General features: G+C 36.3%; 3 long non-coding RNA genes across 3 annotated transcripts; all 3 read left to right on the top strand.

The window, feature by feature from the left end:
• Positions 1-2,645: 2,645 nt before the first annotated feature.
• On the top strand, positions 2,646-3,483 carry LOC145737623 (uncharacterized). Its single transcript, XR_014180440.1, has 3 exons — positions 2,646-3,002; positions 3,081-3,241; positions 3,324-3,483. It is a non-coding gene; the product is annotated as an uncharacterized LOC145737623 (long non-coding RNA).
• A 4,419-nt stretch (positions 3,484-7,902) lies between these two features.
• On the top strand, positions 7,903-8,736 carry LOC145737621 (uncharacterized). The gene is made up of 3 exons (XR_014180438.1): positions 7,903-8,259; positions 8,338-8,498; positions 8,581-8,736. It is a non-coding gene; the product is annotated as an uncharacterized LOC145737621 (long non-coding RNA).
• Positions 8,737-12,046: 3,310 nt separating this feature from the next.
• LOC145737622 (uncharacterized) lies at positions 12,047-12,879 on the top strand. Its single transcript, XR_014180439.1, has 3 exons — positions 12,047-12,402; positions 12,481-12,641; positions 12,724-12,879. It is a non-coding gene; the product is annotated as an uncharacterized LOC145737622 (long non-coding RNA).
• Positions 12,880-16,187: the final 3,308 nt, after the last annotated feature.

Below are 16,187 nucleotides of genomic sequence, written 5' to 3'. Positions count from 1 at the left end.
AAAAAAAGTATTTATTCATGTCTCTAAAAAGAGAAGGGTTCTCTCGCAACTTAAAGAGCACCTTGCGTGTCACCCTTTACGGGGCTGAACTAGACTCGCCCTCCCCCTACATTCATGCACACGACGGCAATTACTGCAGTATTGGCCCATCTCATCTGCGGGTAATATACCTTATTACCCCCAGATATCATCCGCCGCTTTATAGGTACCTTACTTACTTTATTTTTATAATAAACGAGGCTTACTTACTTGTGACGTGAAATTTGCTTTAAAATGAGGTGCAAGTCAATATTTTGACACAAAATTCAAAATGGCGGCCTCGAACTGTCAAAAAATACCACTTTTTTATTTGTCAAGTTACAGTTGACGTCTCGGTGTCATTTTATGTTAAAATGTCCCGGAAAAGACTCTGGTGCAGTCGGTTTTTTGATATCTCAAAAACTAACAGAGTTAGATCTAAAATTTAACATTTTAACTGACTGTGTTAATTGTGTAAAATTTCTTTGCCAGGAACTCGGCCGGATTAAGAGACATGAAATCTGACTGAAAAATATTTACAATATAATATGTGATATTATGGTAAAGGAAATTTGACGCCTTCTAGCGTCCAAACGGTGTTATCAATCAGCTGATGGGGGGACATTTTTAGAAAGCTTGAAATCTGCTCTATCGTTTGTTTTCTATGATATTTTGACGTAACTTGTCAAATAAGAGAGTTATTTAGGGTCAAAGCAAGGTGTGTCCCAAAATATGTGATTTTAGGGTGAAAGAATTTTGACGCGTTCTAGCGTCCAAACGGTGTTATCAATCAGCTGATGGGGGAATATTTTTGGGAAGCTTGAAATCTGCTCAATCTTTTGTTTTCTATGACATTTTGACGTAACTTGTCAAATAAGGGAGTAATTCAGGGTCAAAGCGACGAGTGTCACAAAATATGTTATTTTATGGTGAAGGAACTTTGAAGCCCTCTAGCGGCCAAACGGTGCAATCAATCGAATCATGGGGGGATATTTTTGGGAAGCTTGAAATCTGCTCTATATTTTGTTTTCTATGACATTTTGACGTAACTTGTCAAATAAGGGAGTAATTCAGGGTCAAAGCGACGAGTGTCACAAAATATGTTATTTTATGGTGAAGGAACTTTGAAGCCCTCTAGCGGCCAAACGGTGCAATCAATCGAATCATGCGGGGATATTTTTGGAAAGCTTGAAATCTGCTCTATCTTTTGTTTTCTATGACATTTTGACGTAACTTGTCAAATAAGGGAGTAATTCAGGGTCAAAGCGACGAGTGTCAAAAAATATGTGATTTTATGGTGAAGGAACTTTGACGCCCTCTAGCGGCCAAACTGTGCAATCAATCGAATCATGGGGGGATATTTTTGGAAAGCTTGAAATCTGCTCTATCTTTTGTTTTCTATGACATTTTGACGTAACTTGTCAAATAAGGTAGTAATTCAGGGTCAAAGCGACGAGTGTCACAAAATATGTTATTTTATGGTGAAGGAACTTTGAAGCCCTCTAGCGGCCAAACGGTGCAATCAATCGAACCATGGGGCGATATTTTTGGGAAGCTTGAAATCTGCTCTATATTTTGTTTTCTATGACATTTTGACATAACTTGTCAAATAAGGGAGTAATTTAGGGTCAAAGCGACGTGTCAAAAAATATGTGATTTTATGGTGAATGAATTTTGACGCCCTTCAGCGGCCAAGCGGTATGACCAATCAACTCTAGGGGGGATATTTTTGGAAAGCTATGACATTTGTCAAACAAAGTCAAAGACTTGTCAAATAAAGGAGTAATTTAGGGTCAGAGCGACGTGTATCACGAAATATGCTATTTTTACAAAAAGCGCATTTTTGGCAAATGTTTAATTTGCTCCAGTGCACAGCAAAGGGCATATTTATGCCAAAGGACCTTAAATTAGGTGAAGGAGGAATCCATTCCAGCTGTCAAAATGACAGTAGCTGTCACTTAGTTCGAGACACTGGCGATTTGTGGAGATATCAAAAAAGTGATTTCACCAATGGATTGGGCGCCCCAAAATTAGCCAAAAACCACCCTTCACTCGTTTTGTTTTGATAAAAAACGCGCTTGAGATGCATTATTGTTAATCTGTCACTTTGACAGCTAATAACGTCAAAACCAGTCCGATTTCACTAATTTGGGGACGGGGAATCCATTCCAGCTGTCAAAATGCCAGTAGCTGTCACTCAATTCGAGACACTGGCGATTTGTGGAGATATCAAAAAAGTGATTTCACCAATGGATTGGGCGCCCCAAAATTAGCCAAAAACCACCCTTCACTCGATTTGTTTTGATAAAAAACGCACTTGAGATGCATTATTGTTAATCTGTCACTTTGACAGCTAATAACGTCAAAACCAGTCCGATTTCACTAGGGTTGATGGTACTCATTTTCGACTAATTTGGGGACGAGGAATCCATTCCAGCTGTCAAAATGACAGTAGCTGTCACTTAGTTCGAGATCGGCCAAACGGTGTTATCAATCAACTCATGTGGGGATATTTTTTGTTTTCTATGATATGGTCCATTTTTTTCCCGTCGCGGTTACGTCATCATTTGCCTTTCTTGTCTATTACGTGCGTTCCGAGCGCGATAGAATTTTGACGTCATCGGCCGCCATTGTTGGCAAATTAATAGGTAGTAAACAAAGCGAAATGTTTTATTTTTGATGTAAATTTTACAATATTTCGATGTAACTACTGCGATACTAGATAAGTACCTAGATAATGTGTGTGTGTGTGTATGTTTCGGGAAGAGAGTTTTGAAAATGCCACCCACCTACACTTTGCAACTATCAAGGGGCCCAGTGAAACATTCTGAAGGAAAACAGAAAAGAATGCCTTTTCTAATAAAAAACACACAATCACAATGAAACAGCCCATGCATATAGGTACCTATTTACTTAGTCCCAAGAACCAAGTTTATTCAAGCCAGTGGTTGTTTCTCAATCAAAGAAACATGGATGCTGACAAGGTGATTTACCTAATATTATCAAAAAGGAAGGCCCCTACCTTTTAATGAGCTGCTAATACTAAATAGCTTATGTTTCAGGTAGGTACCTTTCTGGAGTTTGCTTATCATGCTTTGAAAGGGTCCCATTATCAACGGCTGCTGTAAAAGACTCCTGGTGACTGAACAACGAAAGGTGTTTGAAGCAATGGTTATAATGGTGCGTTGTCAAAATCCATATGCAGAGTGTTGAAATATTTCAGGTAACATTAGAAAGATATAGGACATAGGTACCTAACTATGTTACTTAATATGTAAATTTCATCAAATGCCATTATTTTACAGAATTAGCCCCCCTTGCCTACCTATACTTCTCTGACTACCTATAAGGCTAGAAACAGATGGTGCTACTGTTAAATACAGTATTTTACATCAGATAGGTAGTAGGTTAAATTACTATTTTAATTGTATTCATTATGAAATATACAAATAAAATCTTTAAGAAGAGTTTATTTTTTATCAAAAGTCTAGTTTTCTTCATAAAATTAGATAATTTACCTACCTGCTCTTTGGTACAATAAATTGTTGAACTGAACATGTTAAATAAATCACACAACAAAACAAAATTGATATGTATTTAATGCTGCTGAGTAAATTTACAAAAGAAAATACCTAAATAAGCAAATTAAATCACAAAAGCAAGTTGTTAAAACAGCAACAATTCTGTTGTAAGTTAAAACACTGCTACATCATCACCAAACTGCAAGAACTTCCTAATAGTCTCCAGGATTGGACACACATTGCCTGCCTTTCGTTTCTTGCAAATTTTATGGATTGGGCTGTTAATGAGGACTCCTTTGAATGCACCTCCAGTGCTCCAGTGCTCTTTCCAGATAATTAAAATTGAATGTGGTTGTTCCCAAGCCAAAGTTTGATTGGTTTGTTTACCACCAAGTGTTGCAACACTAATTAATAAACTTAAACAACCCTAAATTAACTTTTTATTTCTTCTGTTTGTAGTTTTTGCTGTTTTTAAATTTTTTTAAATTCCTAACCTCAAAATGTTTAGCCGCCGACTGTCAGTTGAGACTGTGCCCTATGTTGCCACATCTTCCACGAGCAGATGTGAACCTAGTGTATTGTTTGTTGCAGTAATACCTAAACGGACCGATTTTGAAAAAAAAGTATTTATTCATGTCTCTAAAAAGAGAAGGGTTCTCTCGCAACTTAAAGAGCACCTTGCGTGTCACCCTTTACGGGGCTGAACTAGACTCGCCCTCCCCCTACATTCATGCACACGACGGCAATTACTGCAGTATTGGCCCATCTCATCTGCGGGTAATATACCTTATTACCCCCAGATATCATCCGCCGCTTTATAGGTACCTTACTTACTTTATTTTTATAATAAACGAGGCTTACTTACTTGTGACGTGAAATTTGCTTTAAAATGAGGTGCAAGTCAATATTTTGACACAAAATTCAAAATGGCGGCCTCGAACTGTCAAAAAATACCACTTTTTTATTTGTCAAGTTACAGTTGACGTCTCGGTGTCATTTTATGTTAAAATGTCCCGGAAAAGACTCTGGTGCAGTCGGTTTTTTGATATCTCAAAAACTAACAGAGTTAGATCTAAAATTTAACATTTTAACTGACTGTGTTAATTGTGTAAAATTTCTTTGCCAGGAACTCGGCCGGATTAAGAGACATGAAATCTGACTGAAAAATATTTACAATATAATATGTGATATTATGGTAAAGGAAATTTGACGCCTTCTAGCGTCCAAACGGTGTTATCAATCAGCTGATGGGGGGACATTTTTAGAAAGCTTGAAATCTGCTCTATCGTTTGTTTTCTATGATATTTTGACGTAACTTGTCAAATAAGAGAGTTATTTAGGGTCAAAGCAAGGTGTGTCCCAAAATATGTGATTTTAGGGTGAAAGAATTTTGACGCGTTCTAGCGTCCAAACGGTGTTATCAATCAGCTCAAGGGGGCACATTTTTAGAAAGCTTGAAATCTGCTCTATCTTTTGTTTTCTATGACATTTTGACGTAACTTGTCAAATAAGAGAGTTATTTAGGGTCAAAGCGACGTGTGTCCCAAAATATGTGATTTTAGGGTAAAAGAATTTTGACGCGTTGTAGCGTCCAAAAAAAATTCGAAAAATGCCATTTTTTGTCGAAATTTTCAATTTTTTATTTTGCTCTATAAGGGTTCCAATGCACAGCAAAGGGCATATTTATACAAAAGAACATTAAATTAGGTGAAATAAGCACAAAAAAAGCACTTTAAAAATTTTTCACTTTTCAAAAAAATTGATAGAATGGGGGGGTATTAGAGAGGTTTTTTAGGTAATTTTTGAAATTCAATATCTCGGTAACGGGAGGAGCTACAGAGGCCATTTTTAACCCATTTTGTAGTATTTTTTATGCTTTTTCGAATGGCATTGGAACGAATTTTCTGCGAATTTAAATAAAAGAGCTACGATTTTTCAAAAAGTCTGAAAATTCAATTTTTGTCAAAAGTGCAATTTTGGCAAATTTTTATTTTGCTCCATAAGGGTTCTAATGCACAGCAAAGGATATATTTGTACCAAAGGACCTCAAATTAAGGGAAATAACCACTTTGAACCTTTCAGAAATTCGAAAAATGCAATTTTTTGTCAAAATTTTCAATTTTTTTTTTTGTTCCATAAGGGTTCCAATGCACAGCAAAGGGCATATTTATACAAAAGAACATTAAATTAGGTGAAATAAGCACAAAAAAAGCACTTTAAAATTTTTCACTTTTCAAAAAAATTGAAAGAATGGGGGGGTATTAGAGAGGTTTTTTAGGTACTTTTTGAAATTCAATATCTCGGTAACGGGAGGAGCTACAGAGGCCATTTTTAACCCATTTTGTAGTATTTTTTATGCTTTTTCGAATGGCGTTGGAACGAATTTTCTGCGAATTTAAATAAAAGAGCTACGATTTTTCAAAAAGTCTGAAAATTCAATTTTTGTCAAAAGTGCAATTTTGGCAAATTTTTATTTTGCTCTATAAGGGTTCCAATGCACAGCAAAGGGCATATTTATACAAAAGAACATTAAATTAGGTGAAATAAGCACAAAAAAAGCACTTTAAAATTTTTCACTTTTCAAAAAAATTGATAGAATGGGGGGGTATTAGAGAGGTTTTTTAGGTAATTTTTGAAATTCAATATCTCGGTAACGGGAGGAGCTACAGAGGCCATTTTTAACCCATTTTGTAGTATTTTTTATGCTTTTTCGAATGGCATTGGAACGAATTTTCTGCGAATTTAAATAAAAGAACTACGATTTTTCAAAAAGTCTGAAAATTCAATTTTTGTCAAAAGTGCAATTTTGGCAAATTTTTATTTTGCTCCATAAGGGTTCTAATGCACAGCAAAGGATATATTTGTACCAAAGGACCTCAAATTAAGGGAAATAACCACTTTGAACCTTTCAGAAATTCGAAAAATGCAATTTTTTGTCAAAATTTTCAATTTTTTTTTTTGTTCCATAAGGGTTCCAATGCACAGCAAAGGGCATATTTATACAAAAGAACATTAAATTAGGTGAAATAAGCACAAAAAAAGCACTTTAAAATTTTTCACTTTTCAAAAAAATTGAAAGAATGGGGGGGTATTAGAGAGGTTTTTTAGGTACTTTTTGAAATTCAATATCTCGGTAACGGGAGGAGCTACAGAGGCCATTTTTAACCCATTTTGTAGTATTTTTTATGCTTTTTCGAATGGCGTTGGAACGAATTTCCTGCGAATTTAAATAAAAGAGCTACGATTTTTTCGCAATATACGGATACCACAAAACGTAAACAAGACAAGAAATTACTAATTAGCGCGGCGTTGCCATACCCGCTCCTACCATTTTAAATCAACATATTCCTTTTATAGCTGCACACTTCTATATTAGATTATTCGATGATATTGGTGAAAACTACTTATTTTTATTAATCACATTTCAAAACATAACATAGACTGCTTCAAAACATGGGTGATATGATGAGACTTGGCAACGTCGCAAATTGTCGTTCGCACCTCCGTTTTCCAAGACGCTCGCTTATTTTTAATTTTGTATCCTGGCGCGAGTTCACACACGTTTTGTTCCGGTCACTTTGACAGCTAATAACGTCAAACCCAGTCCGATTTCACTAGGCTTGATGGTACTCATTTTCAACTAATTTGGGGACGGCGAATCCATTCCAGCTGTCAAAATGACAGTAACTGTCACTCAATTCGAGACACTGGCGATTTGTGGAGATATCAAAAAAGTGATTTCACCAATGGATTGGGCGCCCCAAAATTAGCCAAAAACCACCCTTCACTCGTTTTGTTTTGATAAAAAACGCGTTTGAGATGCATTATTGTTAATCTGTCACTTTGACAGCTAATAACGTCAAAACCAGTCCGATTTCACTAATTTGGGGACGGGGAATCCATTCCATCTGTCAAAATGACAGTAGCTGTCACTCAATTCGAGACACTGGCGATTTGTGGAGATATCAAAGAAGTGATTTCACCAATGGATTGGGCGCCCCAAAATTAGCCAAAAACCACCCTTCACTCGATTTGTTTTGATAAAAAACGCACTTGAGATGCATTATTGTTATTCTGTCACTTTGACAGCTAATAACGTCAAAACCAGTCCGATTTCACTAGGGTTGATGGTACTCATTTTCGACTAATTTGGGGACGGGGAATCCATTCCAGCTGTCAAAATGACAGTAGCTGTCACTTAGTTCGAGATCGGCCAAACGGTGTTATCAATCAACTCATGTGGGGATATTTTTTGTTTTCTATGATATGGTCCATTTTTTTCCCGTCGCGGTTACGTCATCATTTGCCTTTCTTGTCTATTACGTGCGTTCCGAGCGCGATAGAATTTTGACGTCATCGGCCGCCATTGTTGGCAAATTAATAGGTAGTAAACAAAGCGAAATGTTTTATTTTTGATGTAAATTTTACAATATTTCGATGTAACTACTGCGATACTAGATAAGTACCTAGATAATGTGTGTGTGTGTGTATGTTTCGGGAAGAGAGTTTTGAAAATGCCACCCACCTACACTTTGCAACTATCAAGGGGCCCAGTGAAACATTCTGAAGGAAAACAGAAAAGAATGCCTTTTCTAATAAAAAACACACAATCACAATGAAACAGCCCATGCATATAGGTACCTATTTACTTAGTCCCAAGAACCAAGTTTATTCAAGCCAGTGGTTGTTTCTCAATCAAAGAAACATGGATGCTGACAAGGTGATTTACCTAATATTATCAAAAAGGAAGGCCCCTACCTTTTAATGAGCTGCTAATACTAAATAGCTTATGTTTCAGGTAGGTACCTTTCTGGAGTTTGCTTATCATGCTTTGAAAGGGTCCCATTATCAACGGCTGCTGTAAAAGACTCCTGGTGACTGAACAACGAAAGGTGTTTGAAGCAATGGTTATAATGGTGCGTTGTCAAAATCCATATGCAGAGTGTTGAAATATTTCAGGTAACATTAGAAAGATATAGGACATAGGTACCTAACTATGTTACTTAATATGTAAATTTGATCAAATGCCATTATTTTACAGAATTAGCCCCCCTTGCCTACCTATACTTCTCTGACTACCTATAAGGCTAGAAACAGATGGTGCTACTGTTAAATACAGTATTTTACATCAGATAGTAGGTTAAATTACTATTTTAATTGTATTCATTATGAAATATACAAATAAAATCTTTAAGAAGAGTTTATTTTTTATCAAAAGTCTAGTTTTCTTCATAAAATTTGATAATTTACCTACCTGCTCTTTGGTACAATAAATTGTTGAACTGAACATGTTAAATAAATCACACAACAAAACAAAATTGATATGTATTTAATGCTGCTGAGTAAATTTACAAAAGAAAATACCTAAATAAGCAATTTAAATCACAAAAGCAAGTTGTTAAAACAGCAACAATTCTGTTGTAAGTTAAAACACTGCTACATCATCACCAAACTGCAACAACTTCCTAATAGTCTCCAGGATTGGACACACATTGCCTGCCTTTCGTTTCTTGCAAATTTTATGGATTGGGCTGTTAATGAGGACTCGTTTGAATGCACCTCCAGTGCTCTTTCCAGATAATTAAAATTGAATGTGGTTGTTCCCAAGCCAAAGTTTGATTGGTTTGTTTACCACCAAGTGTTGCAACACTAATTAATACACTTAAACAATCCTAAATTAACTTTTTATTTCTTCTGTTTGTAGTTTTGCCTGTTTTTAAATTTTTTAAAATTCCTAACCTCAAAATGTTTAGCCGCCGACTGTCAGTTGAGACTGTGCCCTATGTTGCCACATCTTCCACGAGCAGATGTGAACCTAGTGTATTGTTTGTTGCAGTAATACCTAAACGGACCGATTTTGAAAAAAAAGTATTTATTCATGTCTCTAAAAAGAGAAGGGTTCTCTCGCAACTTAAAGAGCACCTTGCGTGTCACCCTTTACGGGGCTGAACTAGACTCGCCCTCCCCCTACATTCATGCACACGACGGCAATTACTGCAGTATTGGCCCATCTCATCTGCGGGTAATATACCTTATTACCCCCAGATATCATCCGCCGCTTTATAGGTACCTTACTTACTTTATTTTTATAATAAACGAGGCTTACTTACTTGTGACGTGAAATTTGCTTTAAAATGAGGTGCAAGTCAATATTTTGACACAAAATTCAAAATGGCGGCCTCGAACTGTCAAAAAATACCACTTTTTTATTTGTCAAGTTACAGTTGACGTCTCGGTGTCATTTTATGTTAAAATGTCCCGGAAAAGACTCTGGTGCAGTCGGTTTTTTGATATCTCAAAAACTAACAGAGTTAGATCTAAAATTTAACATTTTAACTGACTGTGTTAATTGTGTAAAATTTCTTTGCCAGGAACTCGGCCGGATTAAGAGACATGAAATCTGACTGAAAAATATTTACAATATAATATGTGATATTATGGTAAAGGAAATTTGACGCCTTCTAGCGTCCAAACGGTGTTATCAATCAGCTGATGGGGGGACATTTTTAGAAAGCTTGAAATCTGCTCTATCGTTTGTTTTCTATGATATTTTGACGTAACTTGTCAAATAAGAGAGTTATTTAGGGTCAAAGCAAGGTGTGTCCCAAAATATGTGATTTTAGGGTGAAAGAATTTTGACGCGTTCTAGCGTCCAAACGGTGTTATCAATCAGCTGATGGGGGAATATTTTTGGGAAGCTTGAAATCTGCTCAATCTTTTGTTTTCTATGACATTTTGACGTAACTTGTCAAATAAGGGAGTAATTCAGGGTCAAAGCGACGAGTGTCACAAAATATGTTATTTTATGGTGAAGGAACTTTGAAGCCCTCTAGCGGCCAAACGGTGCAATCAATCGAATCATGGGGGGATATTTTTGGGAAGCTTGAAATCTGCTCTATATTTTGTTTTCTATGACATTTTGACGTAACTTGTCAAATAAGGGAGTAATTCAGGGTCAAAGCGACGAGTGTCACAAAATATGTTATTTTATGGTGAAGGAACTTTGAAGCCCTCTAGCGGCCAAACGGTGCAATCAATCGAATCATGCGGGGATATTTTTGGAAAGCTTGAAATCTGCTCTATCTTTTGTTTTCTATGACATTTTGACGTAACTTGTCAAATAAGGGAGTAATTCAGGGTCAAAGCGACGAGTGTCAAAAAATATGTGATTTTATGGTGAAGGAACTTTGACGCCCTCTAGCGGCCAAACTGTGCAATCAATCGAATCATGGGGGGATATTTTTGGAAAGCTTGAAATCTGCTCTATCTTTTGTTTTCTATGACATTTTGACGTAACTTGTCAAATAAGGTAGTAATTCAGGGTCAAAGCGACGAGTGTCACAAAATATGTTATTTTATGGTGAAGGAACTTTGAAGCCCTCTAGCGGCCAAACGGTGCAATCAATCGAACCATGGGGCGATATTTTTGGGAAGCTTGAAATCTGCTCTATATTTTGTTTTCTATGACATTTTGACATAACTTGTCAAATAAGGGAGTAATTTAGGGTCAAAGCGACGTGTCAAAAAATATGTGATTTTATGGTGAATGAATTTTGACGCCCTTCAGCGGCCAAGCGGTATGACCAATCAACTCTAGGGGGGATATTTTTGGAAAGCTATGACATTTGTCAAACAAAGTCAAAGACTTGTCAAATAAAGGAGTAATTTAGGGTCAGAGCGACGTGTATCACGAAATATGCTATTTTTACAAAAAGCGCATTTTTGGCAAATGTTTAATTTGCTCCAGTGCACAGCAAAGGGCATATTTATGCCAAAGGACCTTAAATTAGGTGAAGGAGGAATCCATTCCAGCTGTCAAAATGACAGTAGCTGTCACTTAGTTCGAGACACTGGCGATTTGTGGAGATATCAAAAAAGTGATTTCACCAATGGATTGGGCGCCCCAAAATTAGCCAAAAACCACCCTTCACTCGTTTTGTTTTGATAAAAAACGCGCTTGAGATGCATTATTGTTAATCTGTCACTTTGACAGCTAATAACGTCAAAACCAGTCCGATTTCACTAATTTGGGGACGGGGAATCCATTCCAGCTGTCAAAATGCCAGTAGCTGTCACTCAATTCGAGACACTGGCGATTTGTGGAGATATCAAAAAAGTGATTTCACCAATGGATTGGGCGCCCCAAAATTAGCCAAAAACCACCCTTCACTCGATTTGTTTTGATAAAAAACGCACTTGAGATGCATTATTGTTAATCTGTCACTTTGACAGCTAATAACGTCAAAACCAGTCCGATTTCACTAGGGTTGATGGTACTCATTTTCGACTAATTTGGGGACGAGGAATCCATTCCAGCTGTCAAAATGACAGTAGCTGTCACTTAGTTCGAGATCGGCCAAACGGTGTTATCAATCAACTCATGTGGGGATATTTTTTGTTTTCTATGATATGGTCCATTTTTTTCCCGTCGCGGTTACGTCATCATTTGCCTTTCTTGTCTATTACGTGCGTTCCGAGCGCGATAGAATTTTGACGTCATCGGCCGCCATTGTTGGCAAATTAATAGGTAGTAAACAAAGCGAAATGTTTTATTTTTGATGTAAATTTTACAATATTTCGATGTAACTACTGCGATACTAGATAAGTACCTAGATAATGTGTGTGTGTGTGTATGTTTCGGGAAGAGAGTTTTGAAAATGCCACCCACCTACACTTTGCAACTATCAAGGGGCCCAGTGAAACATTCTGAAGGAAAACAGAAAAGAATGCCTTTTCTAATAAAAAACACACAATCACAATGAAACAGCCCATGCATATAGGTACCTATTTACTTAGTCCCAAGAACCAAGTTTATTCAAGCCAGTGGTTGTTTCTCAATCAAAGAAACATGGATGCTGACAAGGTGATTTACCTAATATTATCAAAAAGGAAGGCCCCTACCTTTTAATGAGCTGCTAATACTAAATAGCTTATGTTTCAGGTAGGTACCTTTCTGGAGTTTGCTTATCATGCTTTGAAAGGGTCCCATTATCAACGGCTGCTGTAAAAGACTCCTGGTGACTGAACAACGAAAGGTGTTTGAAGCAATGGTTATAATGGTGCGTTGTCAAAATCCATATGCAGAGTGTTGAAATATTTCAGGTAACATTAGAAAGATATAGGACATAGGTACCTAACTATGTTACTTAATATGTAAATTTGATCAAATGCCATTATTTTACAGAATTAGCCCCCCTTGCCTACCTATACTTCTCTGACTACCTATAAGGCTAGAAACAGATGGTGCTACTGTTAAATACAGTATTTTACATCAGATAGTAGGTTAAATTACTATTTTAATTGTATTCATTATGAAATATACAAATAAAATCTTTAAGAAGAGTTTATTTTTTATCAAAAGTCTAGTTTTCTTCATAAAATTTGATAATTTACCTACCTGCTCTTTGGTACAATAAATTGTTGAACTGAACATGTTAAATAAATCACACAACAAAACAAAATTGATATGTATTTAATGCTGCTGAGTAAATTTACAAAAGAAAATACCTAAATAAGCAATTTAAATCACAAAAGCAAGTTGTTAAAACAGCAACAATTCTGTTGTAAGTTAAAACACTGCTACATCATCACCAAACTGCAACAACTTCCTAATAGTCTCCAGGATTGGACACACATTGCCTGCCTTTCGTTTCTTGCAAATTTTATGGATTGGGCTGTTAATGAGGACTCGTTTGAATGCACCTCCAGTGCTCTTTCCAGATAATTAAAATTGAATGTGGTTGTTCCCAAGCCAAAGTTTGATTGGTTTGTTTACCACCAAGTGTTGCAACACTAATTAATACACTTAAACAATCCTAAATTAACTTTTTATTTCTTCTGTTTGTAGTTTTGCCTGTTTTTAAATTTTTTAAAATTCCTAACCTCAAAATGTTTAGCCGCCGACTGTCAGTTGAGACTGTGCCCTATGTTGCCACATCTTCCACGAGCAGATGTGAACCTAGTGTATTGTTTGTTGCAGTAATACCTAAACGGACCGATTTTGAAAAAAAAGTATTTATTCATGTCTCTAAAAAGAGAAGGGTTCTCTCGCAACTTAAAGAGCACCTTGCGTGTCACCCTTTACGGGGCTGAACTAGACTCGCCCTCCCCCTACATTCATGCACACGACGGCAATTACTGCAGTATTGGCCCATCTCATCTGCGGGTAATATACCTTATTACCCCCAGATATCATCCGCCGCTTTATAGGTACCTTACTTACTTTATTTTTATAATAAACGAGGCTTACTTACTTGTGACGTGAAATTTGCTTTAAAATGAGGTGCAAGTCAATATTTTGACACAAAATTCAAAATGGCGGCCTCGAACTGTCAAAAAATACCACTTTTTTATTTGTCAAGTTACAGTTGACGTCTCGGTGTCATTTTATGTTAAAATGTCCCGGAAAAGACTCTGGTGCAGTCGGTTTTTTGATATCTCAAAAACTAACAGAGTTAGATCTAAAATTTAACATTTTAACTGACTGTGTTAATTGTGTAAAATTTCTTTGCCAGGAACTCGGCCGGATTAAGAGACATGAAATCTGACTGAAAAATATTTACAATATAATATGTGATATTATGGTAAAGGAAATTTGACGCCTTCTAGCGTCCAAACGGTGTTATCAATCAGCTGATGGGGGGACATTTTTAGAAAGCTTGAAATCTGCTCTATCGTTTGTTTTCTATGATATTTTGACGTAACTTGTCAAATAAGAGAGTTATTTAGGGTCAAAGCAAGGTGTGTCCCAAAATATGTGATTTTAGGGTGAAAGAATTTTGACGCGTTCTAGCGTCCAAACGGTGTTATCAATCAGCTGATGGGGGAATATTTTTGGGAAGCTTGAAATCTGCTCAATCTTTTGTTTTCTATGACATTTTGACGTAACTTGTCAAATAAGGGAGTAATTCAGGGTCAAAGCGACGAGTGTCACAAAATATGTTATTTTATGGTGAAGGAACTTTGAAGCCCTCTAGCGGCCAAACGGTGCAATCAATCGAATCATGGGGGGATATTTTTGGGAAGCTTGAAATCTGCTCTATATTTTGTTTTCTATGACATTTTGACGTAACTTGTCAAATAAGGGAGTAATTCAGGGTCAAAGCGACGAGTGTCACAAAATATGTTATTTTATGGTGAAGGAACTTTGAAGCCCTCTAGCGGCCAAACGGTGCAATCAATCGAATCATGCGGGGATATTTTTGGAAAGCTTGAAATCTGCTCTATCTTTTGTTTTCTATGACATTTTGACGTAACTTGTCAAATAAGGGAGTAATTCAGGGTCAAAGCGACGAGTGTCAAAAAATATGTGATTTTATGGTGAAGGAACTTTGACGCCCTCTAGCGGCCAAACTGTGCAATCAATCGAATCATGGGGGGATATTTTTGGAAAGCTTGAAATCTGCTCTATCTTTTGTTTTCTATGACATTTTGACGTAACTTGTCAAATAAGGTAGTAATTCAGGGTCAAAGCGACGAGTGTCACAAAATATGTTATTTTATGGTGAAGGAACTTTGAAGCCCTCTAGCGGCCAAACGGTGCAATCAATCGAACCATGGGGCGATATTTTTGGGAAGCTTGAAATCTGCTCTATATTTTGTTTTCTATGACATTTTGACATAACTTGTCAAATAAGAGAGTTATTTAGGGTCAAAGCAAGGTGTGTCCCAAAATATGTGATTTAAGGGTGAAAGAATTTTGACGCGTTCTAGCGTCCAAACGGTGTTATCAATCAGCTCAAGGGGGGACATTTTTAGAAAGCTTGAAATCTGCTCTATCTTTTGTTTTCTATGACATTTTGACGTAACTTGTCAAATAAGAGAGTTATTTAGGGTCAAAGCGACGTGTGTCCCAAAATATGTGATTTTAGGGTAAAAGAATTTTGACGCGTTCTAGCGTCCAAAAAAAATTCGAAAAATGCCATTTTTTGTCAAAATTTTCAATTTTTTTTTTTGTTCCATAAGGGTTCCAATGCACAGTAAAGGGCATATTTATACAAAAGAACATTAAATTAGGTGAAATAAGCACAAAAAAGCACTTTAAAATTTTTCACTTTTCAAAAAAATTGAAAGAATGGGGGGGTATTAGAGAGGTTTTTTAGGTACTTTTTGAAATTCAATATCTCGGTAACGGGAGGAGCTACAGAGGCCATTTTTAACCCATTTTGTAGTATTTTTTATGCTTTTTCGAATGGCGTTGGAACGAATATTCTGCGAATTTAAATAAAAGAGCTACGTTTTTTCAAAAAGTCTGAAAATTCAATTTTTGTCAAAAGTGCAATTTTGGCAAATTTTTATTTTGCTCCATAAGGGTTCTAATGCACAGCAAAGGATATATTTATACCAAAGGACCTCAAATTAAGGGAAATAACCACTTTGAACCTTTCAGAAATTCGAAAAATGCCATTTTTTGTCAAAATTTTCAATTTTTTTTTTGTTCCATAAGGGTTCCAATGCACAGCAAAGGGCATATTTATACAAAAGAACATTAAATTAGGTGAAATAAGCACAAAAAAAGCACTTTAAAATTTTTCACTTTTCAAAAAAATTGAAAGAATGGGGGGGTATTAGAGAGGTTTTTTAGGTACTTTTTGAAATTCAATATCTCGGTAACGGGAGGTTAGGTTAATCTGTTAAATCTGTCTGGTT

The sequence above is a fragment of the Ips typographus genome, linkage group LG14 (assembly GCF_016097725.1).
Source record: "Ips typographus isolate SLU linkage group LG14, UJ_Ityp_2.0, whole genome shotgun sequence".
Classification (NCBI taxonomy): Eukaryota; Metazoa; Arthropoda; class Insecta; order Coleoptera; family Curculionidae; genus Ips; species Ips typographus.
Note: the sequence above shows the minus strand (reverse complement) of the source record. Positions and strands in the feature narration are given on the sequence as shown.